Here is a 15,588-nt window from a genome sequence, read left to right on the forward strand (position 1 = left end):
AAGGTTGCCATAGAGCTGGAGATCATAACATGTGGAACTGCTGCAATTTCTGATGCTAAAGAGAGAAATTTGCATGGGGCACATTTCTTTATTTTGCAGTTACCTTCCTTGACACTTGCTACCTCCTTATTCCTTTTGCTTCCTCTAGTCTCCCTCGACTCTTCTCCATGTTCTGAAACGGTTTTGAGGAGGTGCACTGCAATGATGCTGTTCCTTTGCACTGCCAGTGATCTATTGACAGAGCCACCCACAGAGACACCTGACCTAGAGATCGTGCTCTGAACAAGGCTGTGGGTTGGAACCATAATGAAAATACTGAGTCAACACATTCTACTTGCATTACAACCCTGACCTCTGATCTGGATGGGGACTTCACTTATTTCTCTTTTCTCTGGGAGGCATTGACTCTTAGGGAGACTCTGTGCACAGATAAGCTTACTGAGAGACCTTTGCTGACTTCAAGTAGAGTTGAAGACCCTCACAAAGACAGCATGAAAGGCCAGTGGTGCTGTCCCTAGAAGTCCTGTCCTGATAAAGTGAATTGTTAATTAGTAATTCTGTTGAAATAAATATCAGATTTTTTTTTCCTTTAGCAGTATTTGATCAGTTATTCTAAAGCATTAAAACATGTTCAGCATAAAAACCAATAAAAGCTAGTTCTGGTTTTGTTATTTGGGTATTTATTAAAATCTCTTCAAGTGGGGTTATGCTTGCTATGGCAGACTCTCCTGTTTGACATATATGTTTTGCTATATGTTTGGTATGTAGCAGGTTTTTTTGCACCACTATATTATTACATTATTATTATGGCTGTATAACTTTGAAGTAGGATTTGGTTCCACCAAGGTTTTTTATCAGGCAACATAAGGGAGGGAGGGAGGTGTAAAACCTGTTTGTGCTGAGGTTTCAGTTCCTGCAACCTATCTGCCAGAAATATTTATAAGAATACTTTTGGAGAAGTAGTAGATGTTTTTTTATAACTTGCAACACTAACTGTAAACCAACTGTACAATGCAGGAATTTTCCCTGCTAACTATGCAGCAAATTTACCACAAGTGCAGCACAGAGTAACACACAAATAAATATTTAATGAAATTTTGGTCTTGTAAGATAGTTCTAACCATGGGAAAACTTCACTTAGAAGGTGCACAGCTGTATGGTATTGTGTATGGTAAGGCATATATTCATTTAGGGTAGTTGGATTTGATTTATATTTATAGTTCTTTACTACTGTAAGGATGATCTTTCTGTAGTTACCTTCCTTTTTATACATAATATCCCTGTATGCTTCCATCTGGAAATGAAGTGGGCCAGCACTGAGGAGTGGAGTGGTTCAACACTTGTATTTTTCTATCTTGTAACCTTGACAAAGTGTGGTAATTATCATTACTGATGACATGCAGAGGTGACATAATGCAGAAGAGGTAGTTACAGACTTTGCGTGAACATAAACCACTACACCTTTCCATGATAAAAACCCCAACGCATACATGTATAAACCCCACATAAATACATAAAATGAGTGCTTAAATGCATTACAGCTTCCCATGCATTTTTCTGCCTGTGCACAAAAGGAAGTTTGAGGGAGGAGCAGCAAACACTTGCACAGGTATCTCTCTACGGAGTTAGGAAATTGGTATTTCTGCTGAAAGCTGCCAGACCCTTGGGTTTGCTCCACCTATTCTTCTCTTTATCATGGGGCACCATTTGCTCTCCCTGGGTGGATCCTTTCTGAGAGGAATCTCTGCTCTTCCAGCTTTGCATGTGCAAGAGACTGTCTCCTCCACAGCTTATTTTGCAAACTCCTTACACCAGGACATGTAATTCACTCTGACAGCACCATCCCCTCCATCACCTGCCCCCCCCCCCCCCCCAGCAAAAAATAATTTAATTTTTCTTTCCTTGGGTCTCTATAGGTCTTGTCAAGAGTCTGCACAGATTTGCCAGAGCAAGATAAGTTTGTACACAATTAGCAAGAAGAAATACATAGAAATACATGTAAGTAACTGAGCTTCAGTTGGCAGAGGATGTTCCATTTTCAGTTATTGCCCTTTAATCCAGTTCTTGACTCTTGACTCAAATTCTTCTCTTTTGTACATGACAGACGTCCATTTTTTTGGTGACAGCTGCTTTTTACCCATTTCAAAGTTTATATGCTAATATACTTGCTGCTCCATGCTAACTAAAGCAGAAGTTAGCCCAACCTCCTTAATTAGGGCTTGCATGCCTCTATTCAGCTCAGCTGCTTGGAGGAAAGCAGGGCGACCTATCTCCTCTATAGGGTGCTGCCCTGGTCTTTGGATGATGCTTCTGAGCCAGGTAGGGAAGCTGCTTTCTTTCTTATTGCCCTTTGGAGGTGAGGAGAACTGTTGTGCAGACAGAAACTAATAGGGACACATCAAAGCCTGCTTTAGTTTCTTTCCTCTCCAATTTCCTCAGTAAAAAGAGAGAGGAGGAAGCATTTACCATCTTTAAAGTTTTTATTGAGGGCTGGTTGGCATTGTCTACTCAAGGCTGAATAACTCTGTGTCTTTATTTCTCTTTCTTCTAGATGGGGGCTAAGATTTCTGAACAATCTTCTTATTTCCTGCTCTGTTTTGGAATGAAACTTCAGAATACTTTTCATTATTGCCTATCGCAGAAATATGGCTTGAAAGTGGTTGTTTTATTGACTTGTACAGATGCTGTGAAAGTGGAGCAGGTTTACTCAAGCCACAAATGCAGCAGTGCTTGTACTAAAGACACAGCTAAAGCACACATTCAACTGAGCAGCACATAAAGTTGTGAGCATTGGTGAGCTAGCTTAGGTACTGTCCTGGTTTTGGCTAGGATAGAGTTGACTTTTTTCTAAGCAGCTGGTACAGTGCTGTGTTTTGAATTTCGTATGGGAGAGGTCTGTTGGATAGGCAGTCCCTTCTGAGCTGTTGATGGAATCATATTGGGGGATGAACAAGAAGCAAATCTTGTCTTTAAATAAGATATTGATGGATTAGCTCCCACAAGCATGTCTAGATTTATTTCTTGACATGCATATATCTATCTGCTCAATGAGTTAAAAAAACAACAGCAAAGTAAGCTGTAATTCTGAAGGATTTGGAACACAATAATGCTGCACAGAGCTGCCTAATTAACAAGACTGTGAAGTAACTGGAGTAAATTAGCAGAGACAATTAATTTACACTGCATCAAAATATACTGTGGAATGCTACAGAGCAAATGCATAATTTTCATCTCTGATTGCTCAAAAGAACTTATGGGACCTGATACTCAATTTATTTTCACCTGATCCCTGAAAAGCATGTGGAGGCTTCTAATGTTTTCAAATTTTAGTGTGCAATGACTGGAATTTAAAGTATTTTTCTGCTTCAAGAGTGTGGAGTGTAATCCCTGAGTAGCAGTGTATCCATAATATTAGTTTCTTGTCTCCAAGGCTACGATTACAATCTAAAGTGCATGTGCAGCAGTGGTGATGGTGGTAACTCTTTGTGACCATCCCTAGGAATAAGATTCTTTTAGGCGCAGAATGTAGATAGACCCTGAAAGTCAAGTAAAGGGGTTTAAAAAAGGACAGATTTGTTGCTGTCAGCAAAAATGCTCTGATCCAATGGATAATTTGAACCCTGTCTCAGCTGCCCCCTCACAATGGCAGGTGAGGCAAGTTAGTGAAAACCTTGCATTATACTGATACACCACAGACTAGGCCCACGCTAATTGTGCTGTAAATTGCAAGTGCTGCATGTCTTTAAAACACCACCTTTCTGGCCTCATAAACTACTTCTCTGCTACCAGAGGAAGGTAAGCTATGATAACTCTGTAGAGTTCCTTGGTGGTATGCATTTGATTCTCAGCAAAGGATTTAGGAACACAAAAGCTTCTCCTGAATGACTAATAAAGTGCATCTCAGAAAGCCATGTAATTGAATGCAGACCAACTTGTTCTTGCTTCTGCTCCACTTTATTCTTTATTTACAGTCCAATAATGGCAAAATGTGGCAGCTTCTCTTCACGTAATCCCTGTGTTAAGAATACATGTCTTGAAGACCAGTTACAATCATAATAATGGGCAAAGTTAAGTCTGAAGTGGGTCTATAGCCAAATAAATACCCACCAGAAGTAAGTGTTGGCTCTGGAGAAACCAGATTAATGACTTTGGCACTTCTGTGTACTTGCAGCAAGAAATTCAAGGTGCCTACTGTTGTAATGATGGCTGGTAACAGTGAAGCAAAACTCCATCCCTCTTTGTATTATATGTTTGGTGTTGTAGTGAGTGAAGAACTAAAAGCATTTAGCTAGAAGACCTGTGCTGCTGTCCCCCCTAATGCAAGTGTGCCTTTGAAACAGCAGCTATAAATTACACCAGGCAGAATTTGTATATTGGTAGACTTGGGTCATTTTCTAAGTGTGGATTTGTTGATGTGAGTATAATGCTTTGTAATTGGGGACATCCTCTTTGGGCATGCCCTACTTACTATATAAATTAGGTGCTTCTGAGAAAGAGAATAAAGAAATGTCTGCTCTTCCTCACTTGAATAGCTCTGCAGAGAATCTGAATGCTGGAGTTACCACTTGCACATTAATGAGCAACTAATTCTTAAACTATACTAGTCTAACCTGAAGACTCACATGCAATTGCATGTGGGTACCAGAGGCAAGAGAAATGATAGCTTTGAATAAGAGAAATTATTAATTTTCATTTCTTCACTGGTTAAAAAAAAATAAAAAATACAGAAACCTTAGGTGGAAAAGTGTAGAACTGCTTTGAATAATTTTGTAGTTATGTCTTGAAATGAGTGTTTTATTTGCTTTAAGTTAAAAGAAAAAAAAAAAAAGAGAAGACATGCCAAGACATTTTTGTCCTTCTTGTGTGACTTTTACATTGTAATGTCTACTGAGAAATCCCTGCTGAAGAGGATGATTGCTATTCTTTACCAACAGTTCTTTAGGAACTGTGAGTCTGAATTCCCTGATCTTTCATGAAGGGTTTGATTCCATTGATGAAAATTATACTTCTGATTTATTTTTTGTTTTGTTTTGTTTTTGGTTTTGTTTGGGTTTCTTTATAAGATATATCTATTTTACAGTAAGGACAAACCCAGCAAAAGTCACAAGAGCATATGTGGGAGAAGGATTTTGGTTTTCAGTGAGAACTAACTGGCTGAATATGTTTTTTGAAACTGAGATCATTAAGCTGACTCTTTTTTTGTAGGAAGGATATGGAGAAGATTCAATATTTTGCAATCATGGTTTAATTTAATTGATGTTCTGATTCTAAAAGTACAAAAGATTTAATCAGGATTGGCTTTAGTATAATTATTTTGTAAGCTTTTGTGCTGGAGGAATGAATTTAAGTGGGAATGAGACATTACTTCACTCAACTGCAAAACAGAACTCTTGAACTTGATGAAAGGTTTGACCTTCTTTCTTTTTATTAATCTCATTTTGCCCTCTGTACTGCAAGTTGTTTGGCCAAGAACAATAGCAGAGGAACCATGATGCTGCATCAGGGGATGCTTCCTGCACAGAATGGTCCTGGGTAATCACACTGGATAGATGATGTTTTGGGGAGTGTGGAAATCAAGAAGTCCACATGTTGTTCTGTGTAGAGTCTTTTAAATAAAACCCCATATTTTGACAAAAGTAGGGAAAATGTTCCAGAGTGAGTTGGCTTTTTATGATCACCCTCTGCAGACTCTGACTCACATTCATGGTGTGGACTGTTGTGGTTTGAAGTGTTGCTGCCCCTGGGCTGTTCTTCACTGGAGATCCCTGGGCCCATTGTTGTAATGGCTCAAGGGAACTGTGAATTTTTATTTGCAGTTTTGGTGAATATGAAAGGGGGAGTTCACCAGAGCCCATGGCTTGGTGGGCTGGGGACCAGCTGCTCAAAGTGCAGGTTGCCAACAGCTGTGACTTGGCAATGCAGGGCACCCCAACAGCTCACCTTGGGGGTCTAAGCAAGAGAAGAATATGACACTTAAGATATCTGAATAATTTTTTACACCACACGTTTAGAGGCATTGCCACCAGAGAGGAAGATCAAGTTAAATGTCAGAAATTAAATTCTTTTATGCTTCCTGGAGGTTGTATTGAAACTTATTTAAAATAAAAATTAAAAATCCGTAATGTAACCACAACCGCCTTGTTTCCCCTGGGTCAGGCTGAGAACAGGTCTCATACTGGGGTACCAGAAATTAAACTTCTCTTTTGTGACATTTTATTATAATTTTTATTTTCTTTGTGAAATATCCCATCCCAGACGGGACTTTGAGATCCACCAGGTGGTACTTATGGATATTTTCCTTGCCCATATTTGTCTGGTAAAACAGGTGGACCTGGGATTAGAAGAGTGAAAAGGGAGGTTGTGTCTGGGAAACCAAGGGCATGTGGCAGCCTTTGCCAAGGGAAGCCTGCTCGTGAATGTGGAATAATTCCTGGGAAATTCATTTAGCTCCAGCTAAGCCATTGTTGTAGCTGAAAAAAGAGACCAAGAGAAATAAAAATAACAATATCTTATTGAATATTTCAGATGAATATTTCAAGAGAAAGCTTCCTGAAAGTCTCTTTTCACTTAAAAAGCTGAAGCCAAAAATAGATCTAAACTTTAATAATTTGAAGGGGATAAAATTGGACAGTTACTTTTGGGGTTTAATCTTTCTGATGCTATCATCAGAAGGAAGAAGCTTAGTGTAACATGAGAGTTTGTCAAATATTTTTCAAGATGTTTAATGTTTGAGAGCAAGGGAAAGGTAAGGCAAAATCCCTCAGTGAAAGCTTCCATTATTTCCTTTGTTTGCATTCTGATGACATCTGATTACTTAACTTGTAAAGATATTCAAGTGGCTGTAAGTACTTTACCAAGCCCTTGTGTGTTATAACTGCATAAACAGTTGAGCAATAAATACTGAGCAGAACTTTTAGGAGCTGTGAGATGCTGCTCCTGCATCCAAATCTCGGCCAAGCTGAGATTTGCCTCGATGAAGTGCAAATTTTCCTTGCTTGTGCTAATGAACCTGGGAGCTGAATGACAGGTGGTATGGGGGACGACTGGGCTATTTTACTTCCAGCCATAACTGAGCTGCTTCAGCAGGTCAGAGAATTTCAGAAAGCAATCTGGGTAACTAATGGTAGTGGCAACTTAGCTGTCTCTTCCAGAAGTTCATTCTAAGTCTTCTCATTCAAACACCCATTCAGAGGCTCTGTCTAAATTGGGATGTCTGACTAGTTGCTGATTTCCTTCCAAATATACGTACCTTTGCTGAAAGTGGTGTCTGTAGACTGTGAGATGTCTGCTCCTTCTATTAGCACTGACTCAAAAAGCTCCCAGAGATCCAAACTGGGGAACTCAATGACTTTTTTTAGAAGATGCTGAAGATTTAATGTTTAATATTATTGGGAGTGTTTCCTCTGTGGCCTCATAGACTAGATTTGGTCCTTGCTTTTTTCTAGCTCTGTTGTTGTAGTGAGTGACCCTGGTGACAAATTACTCTCAGTGCATCTTTAAATTGTGATGTGTCAGTGTATAAACAGGTACTTCCATTACAGGTCTTGAGTGTATCATCATCTGCGTTTTCTTGGTTGTGTCTGAGCAAATGTTCTTGCCCTGAAGGGGTCAGCACTAACAATAAACATTGCACATGGTGAATTACTGCAATTCAACTGGTATATTCAATGAAGGGAATGAAAAAGAACAAAAGAAACTACACTGCTGTCCTTGGCCATTACAAGGAAGAATGAAAATCACACACTGAGGAGAGGAACATTGAGGGAAGGCAATAATGGAATATTGCATCACAAACTGGAAATACTTCAAAATGAAGTACAAATATACATTTCTATTTGTGTCTGTTATTAGCTCTATACTGGGGTGAAGGAGGTCTGGGGTAAAATTTAATAGAAAATGTCTATCAGGAGAGTGATTAAACTCCTCTTGACCTTAAATTTGTTTGTTTTTCTGGAGTTTTTTTTTGTTGGGTTTTTTTTTTTTTTTGGCTGGTGATATTTTGTGATTTATTGAGGAGGTTAGTTTGGGGGTTTTTTTGATCCTTTTTTTTTGGTTTTTTTTGGGGTTTTTTTATTGGTTGGTTGGTTTTGAGTGTTTTGGTTTTGTTTGCTTTTAAATTGATAGAAAACAAACAAAAAATATACCACATAATGGAAATGAATATCAATAGGAGAAAATGTGGAAATGTGGAATTCTGAGTCTCTAACTGCCTCAATGGTACGTTCCCAGCTCTTCTCCTGGGAAGTTAGCAGATCTATACTGCATCACTTGCAGATTCTGTGTGTTCCTTAAACCATCTAATGGCATATCAAGCATGACAAAACATTTGGACACACTTAGCAGCATACTTTATTTTATTGTCATCTTTGGTTGCTGGAATAGGCACGACAAACTATAGTACTTAACAATTACAGGTCACTAGCTACAAAGGTTCATCTTTCCCATGGGCTTCAGTCACACACTTAGGAAGAAAAAAAAATCCTTTGAGTTAATTGGAAATCACTCATGTTGTATGTCAAACCACAGTTAGAGCAAGGAAGTTTTGAAAAACATTGGCATGAATGATTGTTAGCACAACACTTTCTGGTAGTTGCAGGGAAAGTATAGATTGGCAGAAGTCAGGAAAGTCAAATCTTTTAGTCTGCTCTTTTCCTGTGCAGGGGTGAAAAATAATGTGTGTCTTTTAGAACTACAGCAGAAGCCATATACAAATTAGTCATGTAAAGCAAAAGTTTAAATCTATCAAAGAAACATTAGTCACTCAGTTCTAATCAAAGGTGATACAGCCTGATGAAGTGGAGGGGAAAAGATGGAGAGAAACAGAGAAACTGCTTAGTGTTCTTGTTAGGCAGTGGCTTCTAAAAAGAATTCAATACAGCTGCAGTTCAGCAAAGCACTTTTTTGTATGTCCTTTTCATCTTCAGTAATGAACCCACACCTATGTATACCCTTATGGTCTCCTGCATGCTGAACAGCTCTGCCAAATCGAAGCTTATATTATGAAGTCTTTCAAAGTGATATTTAGAAACTGACATGTAATGTTGCTCTGGATGGGAAAACATGAAGCAGTGTTTATCAGACCTCTGTAAAATGCAGAGATCTTCTAGAAGCAATCTTTGTGTTCAGATATTTTTGTACCCACAAATATGACAATTTGTTCCTTTTAAAATGGAGAACTGCTGTTTTGTCTGGTTTTTTTTTTTTTCCTTTCTGGTTTTGGTTTGGTGTCCCCCGCCATTGCATCATTCATATTGTTTGGAGCAAATGGTTATCCCATCACTTGACACAGCTGCAGGAAGAATTGTAGCACAGAATTTGTGCTACTTGATAAAAAAACATAGGAAAGAGCAGCACTTTCTCTCTTCTCATCAGCAGCCAAATAAATGTGGTTCCAAGGGAACAATATTTTTATGATACTGGGTTTTTTTCTCTAGTTCAGGAGCTAGGAAATTAACAAAGCAGATTTTTAATTCTCAGCCATAATCCAGAGTCTGTAAAGGTTTTTTTGAGTAGAGTGGCAAACAGGTAATGGTGCGACAAGGCTGAATCTGCAGTGCATGAGGAAAATGCCCTCTGCTACTTACTTACATCAATCTGCCCATATAGAGATATTTGGGTCTATTCTGGTAAAATGCTACTGCTAGTGATACCAAACAGGGATTTTTTTACAAAGTGTTACAGTAGTTTTTCCCTGCTTCCATATTTGCATATATACTATTCATGTTTACATTAGCTTATAAACTAAATTTAGAATTCTTTAGGATCTTCTTCTTAAATATTCTGTGTGGACTGCCGAATACCGTAATATTAGGATTCCTTTAGATCCAACAGCTGCCTTGGATAACATTGGCCATACGGTGTTATTTATGTTTGTGCTCCCTACCAGGAGCAGATGGAATCTCCTTTGAGCAGCTTTGCTGCTTTTCCATGTGGGACGCCCAAGAGTAACTGTTGGTAACTACTCATCTGCCCTGCACCCCCTTCCATCCTCCCACCTCTTGTCCGTGAGCAGGGGTGAAATGCAGGCTCTGCTCAAATCTTGCCACTGAGGTCAACTCAGTGAAGATTCCTTCTGTGATGTGCCATCCCTTCAGCCTGCTGCTGCTGGAGACACACACATGGCGTGGAGCTCGCAGGGAGCTGTCGGGTGGGCTGCTGAGAGCTCACTTCAGATACGGCTTGGAAATAGGTGGGGCACAGCACCCTTTCTTAAACAAGCTTTGGTATCACCATACTGGGTATCTCTGCACAAGCCTGACAAAAGTTGCTGCAGCATCCCTCTGTACTCCAGCTTTCCTGTGTAAGCACTTCCACATCCTCCTGGAAAGATTTCAGGGCTGCAGGGAGCCTGGCACTACCATGACAACACTGCCAGGAGAAGCAGAGCTATCTGTTTTAGTTGAATGAAACAAGCGAAGCAACTTTCTGGGAGGATGTTTTCTCCTTTAAAAGTTATTTTCATGACTGTGCCTGGGTGTTCAGGTTCCCCTCTTTCCCATAGTGCTTTATGTCTGTGCAGCACCAGTGAGGCAAGACTAACTAGTTCTTGGCATGTGAGTATTTGAAGGCAAAGACTCATATGACACAAATACATGTAGTGATTAAATAAGACTATTTTACAAAAGAAAATAAATTCCTTGAACTGATAACCAGATTGAAAATAGCATGTGTTTAGGAAATGGCTGAAACTGAGAGTGTAGTAAGAGTAAACAAATATGGCTTTTATTTCCCCAGTGACAGTGGGGTTCTTCAGGGCACCATCTTAGGCCTGCTGCTATTCAGCATCTTTGAGAACAATTTGGAAGGAGGACTGGAAGGAACACTAAGTAAATTTGCTGATGATACAAAATTGGGTGGAGCTGTTGACTCCCTCAAAGGCAGAGAGGTCCTGCTCAGAGACCTCAACAAATTAGAGGGCTGGGCAATCATCAAGCATGTGAAGTTCAGCAAAGACAAGTGGAGAACTCTGCAGCTGGGATGGGGCAACCCTGGATGTACAGAGAGGCTGTAGAGCAGTGCTGGGGAAAGGGACCTGGGGGTACTCATGGTTGGCAAGTGAATGACAGTCAGAAGTGCCCTGGCAGCCAGGAGGGCCAACCCTCTTCTGGGAGCATCAGGCACAGCATTGCCAGCTGGGCAAGCGAGGGGATTGTCCCACTCTGCTCTGCGCTGGGGCGGCCTCACCTCGAGTGTGGGGGACAATTTTGGCTGCCACAGCATAAGAAAGATATTAAGCTATTAGAGGGTGTCCAAAGGAGGGCAAAAATGATGGCGAAGGGTCTAGAGTGGAAGACACATGAGGTCATTTGGTTTGCCCTCCTCACTGCAGGGGACCAAGGGGAGGCTTGTTGCACTCTACAGCTGTCTTGTGAGGGGAAGAGGAGGGGCAGGCACTGATCTCTTTTTCTGGTGACCAGTGACAAGACCTGAGAGAATGGCCTGAAGTTGTATAAGGGAAGGTTTAGGTTGGATATGAGGAACAGGTTTTTCACCAGAAGGGTGGTTGGGCACTGAACAGGCTCCCCAGGGAGGTGGTCACAGCACCAGCCTGACAGAGTTCAAGAAGCATTTGGACAGTACTTCTGGGCACATGGTGCGATTCCTGGGGATGTCCTGTGCAGTGCTTGGAGGTGTACTTGGTGATCATTGTGGGTCCCTTCCAACTCAGGGTATTCTGTGATAATAGTTTACAATACAATTTATCAGAAAACCATAAAAAGGTTATTTCTCTCATTTTTTTCTGTTTTTTCTTCTTTTTCTTTTTTTTCCCATGTGATTCAAAACCTGACCTCAAAACAGTGGGATAACACATTCACACTGCAAAGTTCTTGGCAGTTTATGTTTGTTTTTTTTATATTCAGCACCCATGAAAGGGAGCTGTTCCATGAAAACCAGCAGTGGCTAGTTACATGAGAAATCATGACCTCCTCTGTTCATGATTATTTATTGATTAAAATATAATGTACTGAATTGCAAATTACTTCTTGGACAGCTTGAATGCCAGATCATTCTTTTATGACTTTTAAATACAGCAATACATTGGAAACACAATGTTCTGAGTACATCTACCTATTCTCACCTTCCATTTATAAATTATAAAGTGGTTGGTTTTGATAATAGTAGACTGTTTGTCTCAATAGTGCAAAACCTTTATAGCTATAAGTAAACAGGACATTTAGACTGAATTTTAATTAACTGTGGCTTTTTTTCCTAATTGGGAAACCCTTTCAGCAACAGCTTCAAAACATACAAGGAATGCTTTCTTAGTAATTCTATCATCTATTCAAGTCTCAAAGAAGTTTTTCCATGTTGTTATCTAGGGTTTATGTGAACCACACAGGTACTTTCAGTCTCTTATTACACTTCTGAGGTTTAGATTCAGATGCCTCTAATTAAGTCATTTTAAGATTCCTTTTTGGCCTGTTAGAAATAATATATACACATTGCCACCATAATGGATTAGGGTATTTCAAAGCTGAATCACATGTATCCATTTGGCACACTTTAGAACTAAAAAGTAGTTTTTCTAGGGTTCAAGAAATATGGCCTGATGATTTAGAGGACCAGACACAGTAAAATAGGCTCTGTGTGTGTAAACCACTCGCGGTTTAGGAATTTATTACAAATATTTTATGACCACTCGTGGTTTAGGAATTTATTACAAATATTTTCAACAACCTGATTTAAGGCACATGTGAGAGAATGTTGATGAAACATTAAGTAATGGTTTAACAGGGCACAAGTGCATAATTTTATAGTAATGACCTGCATTAATGAACAGTTGATAAACACATTCATATGGTTGTGGCCCTGAAGCATTAATAGTAAAGATAGTAATAAATTTGTATCAAAAATATGTATCTGTTTTCATAATTCAAGTGATCCTGCTTACAAAACCCCTCTACTGCAAACGCTTTCCCCCCACCAATAAGCAAAATGTAAATTTACTTGGGTATTAAAATCTATCTACCCTGTATTTTCACATGACCATGCAAGCATGACCATTCTCATAGGGCTTTATTCTCTGCTGATTCCTGTTGACCTTCCACTCTCACAACTAGGCTAAGTGTTCAGGAATGTGCTTAGTGCCGGTAGCTCGGCATGCAAGCTGCAGATTGAAGCTCTGGGAAGCTTCCAGTGGAAGCTCTGGGAGCTTCCACTTCCTACTGAATGATTGTGATGATCCTTTTTCTTGACCATGTTGATGGCTGAAATGGCAGGGGAGCCAGAAACAAAAGGGACTTGGTGAAGATCACACAGCTACTTGTGGCAGAGGTGGAAACTCAGCCCATCTTTGTTGATCCCCATCCAATATGTTTATGCTCCAGATATTCAAATCTTTTTGGGTGTTGTGGGAATCTCTGTGCATCTAGCTGAAGGCTACCAGCAACAGGAGTGTACAAAAGCTAAGAAAAACAACCTTCAGAAATTCTCAAGTCCTGTGGGACGTACTGGCTGTAAGAGCAAAAGCCTGTGTTATTAGATCCCTTTGAAATGCCTGCCTGAGCATCTGTCTGTATTTTATTGTTATTTTACACAATCACTCTTCAGTTAAATTATTAATTTCACCCAGGCTAGTGCAGTATATAAAATCTATTCTTTTCTTATATTGTCTCTCTTGATGGAAAAAAAAGGGCAATTTATTATGCATGATATTTGCCTAAACTCCTCCTCTAAACTCATTTCACCACATGGAAATTTTATCAAGAAAATGTACCACTCACCACCTATGTTAATCCTGTGTAAATCTGGAGAAGCTCCACTCAGGTTCATTGCAGGCTTAAAATGTTGTAGCTGAGAGCAGGATGTGTCCCATGGCTCCCTTTTTGTTATTATATTCTAAACTTATCATGTAAATTCACGATTTTATGTGCTAGAAGTAGGCATTTGTATGCAAATGTTGCACTGCCTTGACTATTCCAAACCAAAAAAAATAAAGACTTATTTATCCAGAAATACCTGGCAGAGGATGATAAAGATTTGTTTTGTATAAATGTGAAGAATTTGTCATTACTTTGTTTGGTTAAGGCTACTGGGGAAACAGTCTTTTTAGATTTTTTTTAAAGGACTTGTGTTAGGGACCATATAGGTAAGCAATTAATATTTTAGCTCATTAATGTCATCAGAATGTAGTATTTATTTATTGCCTGTACCATTGTGCCTGTGACTACAGTTATGTGGGAAATGAGTGAAAGATGATTTTCAGTGAATATTCTGTGCTGAATAATCTGAGAGTGTGAATCACAGTGTGCCACTGATATTACATTCTGAGGAAGATTGTGTGCACTCGTTACCATACAGTATCTCTTCAGAGACAGGAGGCAATGAGGTGAAACCATCTGCTGTGTATGTGTGTGTGTATGCACATACACATATATGTAAAAATAAAATCTCCTTTGACTTTTCAGAAGTTCAGTTTAATTCAGTAGAACTATTTCTAGTGAAATGGGATTTTTTTGGTCTGGGATTGCAGACTGATTCACTGAGTTATCAGGATGACTAACAGCACCTCCTGATTCAGATACATCTGTGGTGTTCTTTCACTGGGATGACCCCACTGTAGAATCATAGAATCCCGCCTCTCATGAAGATCAGCATGTAAGTGAAGAGATCCAAAGGAGAAAGAGTAATGTTTTATTTCTTTCTTAAAAGTACACAAATAATTTAGTTGAATTATAACAGTACGTATATTATTTAAAAATAAAAAAACAATTAGTAATATGTTTCTTTTTTACATTCCTCACATTGTCTTCCCTTGTTTCCCTCATTTGGTTTGGTGTGTGTGTCAACACAAGCGCTATGTGTCAGCACCAGATTTCTGAAATGAATTAGCAAGTGCTTTCTCATGACACTGGTTTTGTCTGGGCTAAGATCTCTCTCATCCTTGTTAATGGTCAGGGGGAGCTGCTGCTTAGCTTTTTTTTCCCCCTCCCCTCCCTTCTAGGATAAGTTCAGGAACCTTTATCCCCTATATTTTTGAGGCAAACAGACAAGCAGACAAGCTAGCTTTCAACTTTCTGTTTTTCTTAAGCCTCAGTAAAACAGCAGAGAGAAGATAAAAAAGAGACATCTAATTTTCTTTGAAAGGAATCACACTATTGTTCCACTTGTTTATTCAAATCTGGCTTCACGTAACTGTAAAGGCTGCTTTTCTTTCTTTTTCCTTGTTTTTTTTTAAATTAACTTTTGTTTCACTCTTACAGAAATGACATGGTGCATTTGCCAGAAAGCCCTTCAAAACCTTTGATTTAAATACGCTGTAATGATGCACCAGAAACTCTTACTGAAGTCTGAAGTGGTTTTGCCCACCCTTTTCTGCACTCCTGTCACAGTTTTCTTGCATTGCTCTTCTTTATCCACTGTTGCTTTTAATTATTTTCTCTGGTTTTTACCCTTTATTTTGAAAATGCTGAGCAAAGTTAAATGCAAGGCCAGACATTTCTCATTCAAGGTCCTTAGGACTGTTCTTAGTGGAAGTGGGCTGATACCTTCTAAGGGATAACTTGCCTCCTCCTCTTTCTTTCCTACCTCACTTGAACAAGAACTAAGGAAAGATTTATTTTAGCAGTGTGCTGCTATGTCTAGGCA

This window comes from Motacilla alba, chromosome 2, assembly GCF_015832195.1.
Source record: "Motacilla alba alba isolate MOTALB_02 chromosome 2, Motacilla_alba_V1.0_pri, whole genome shotgun sequence".
Taxonomy (NCBI): Eukaryota; Metazoa; Chordata; class Aves; order Passeriformes; family Motacillidae; genus Motacilla; species Motacilla alba.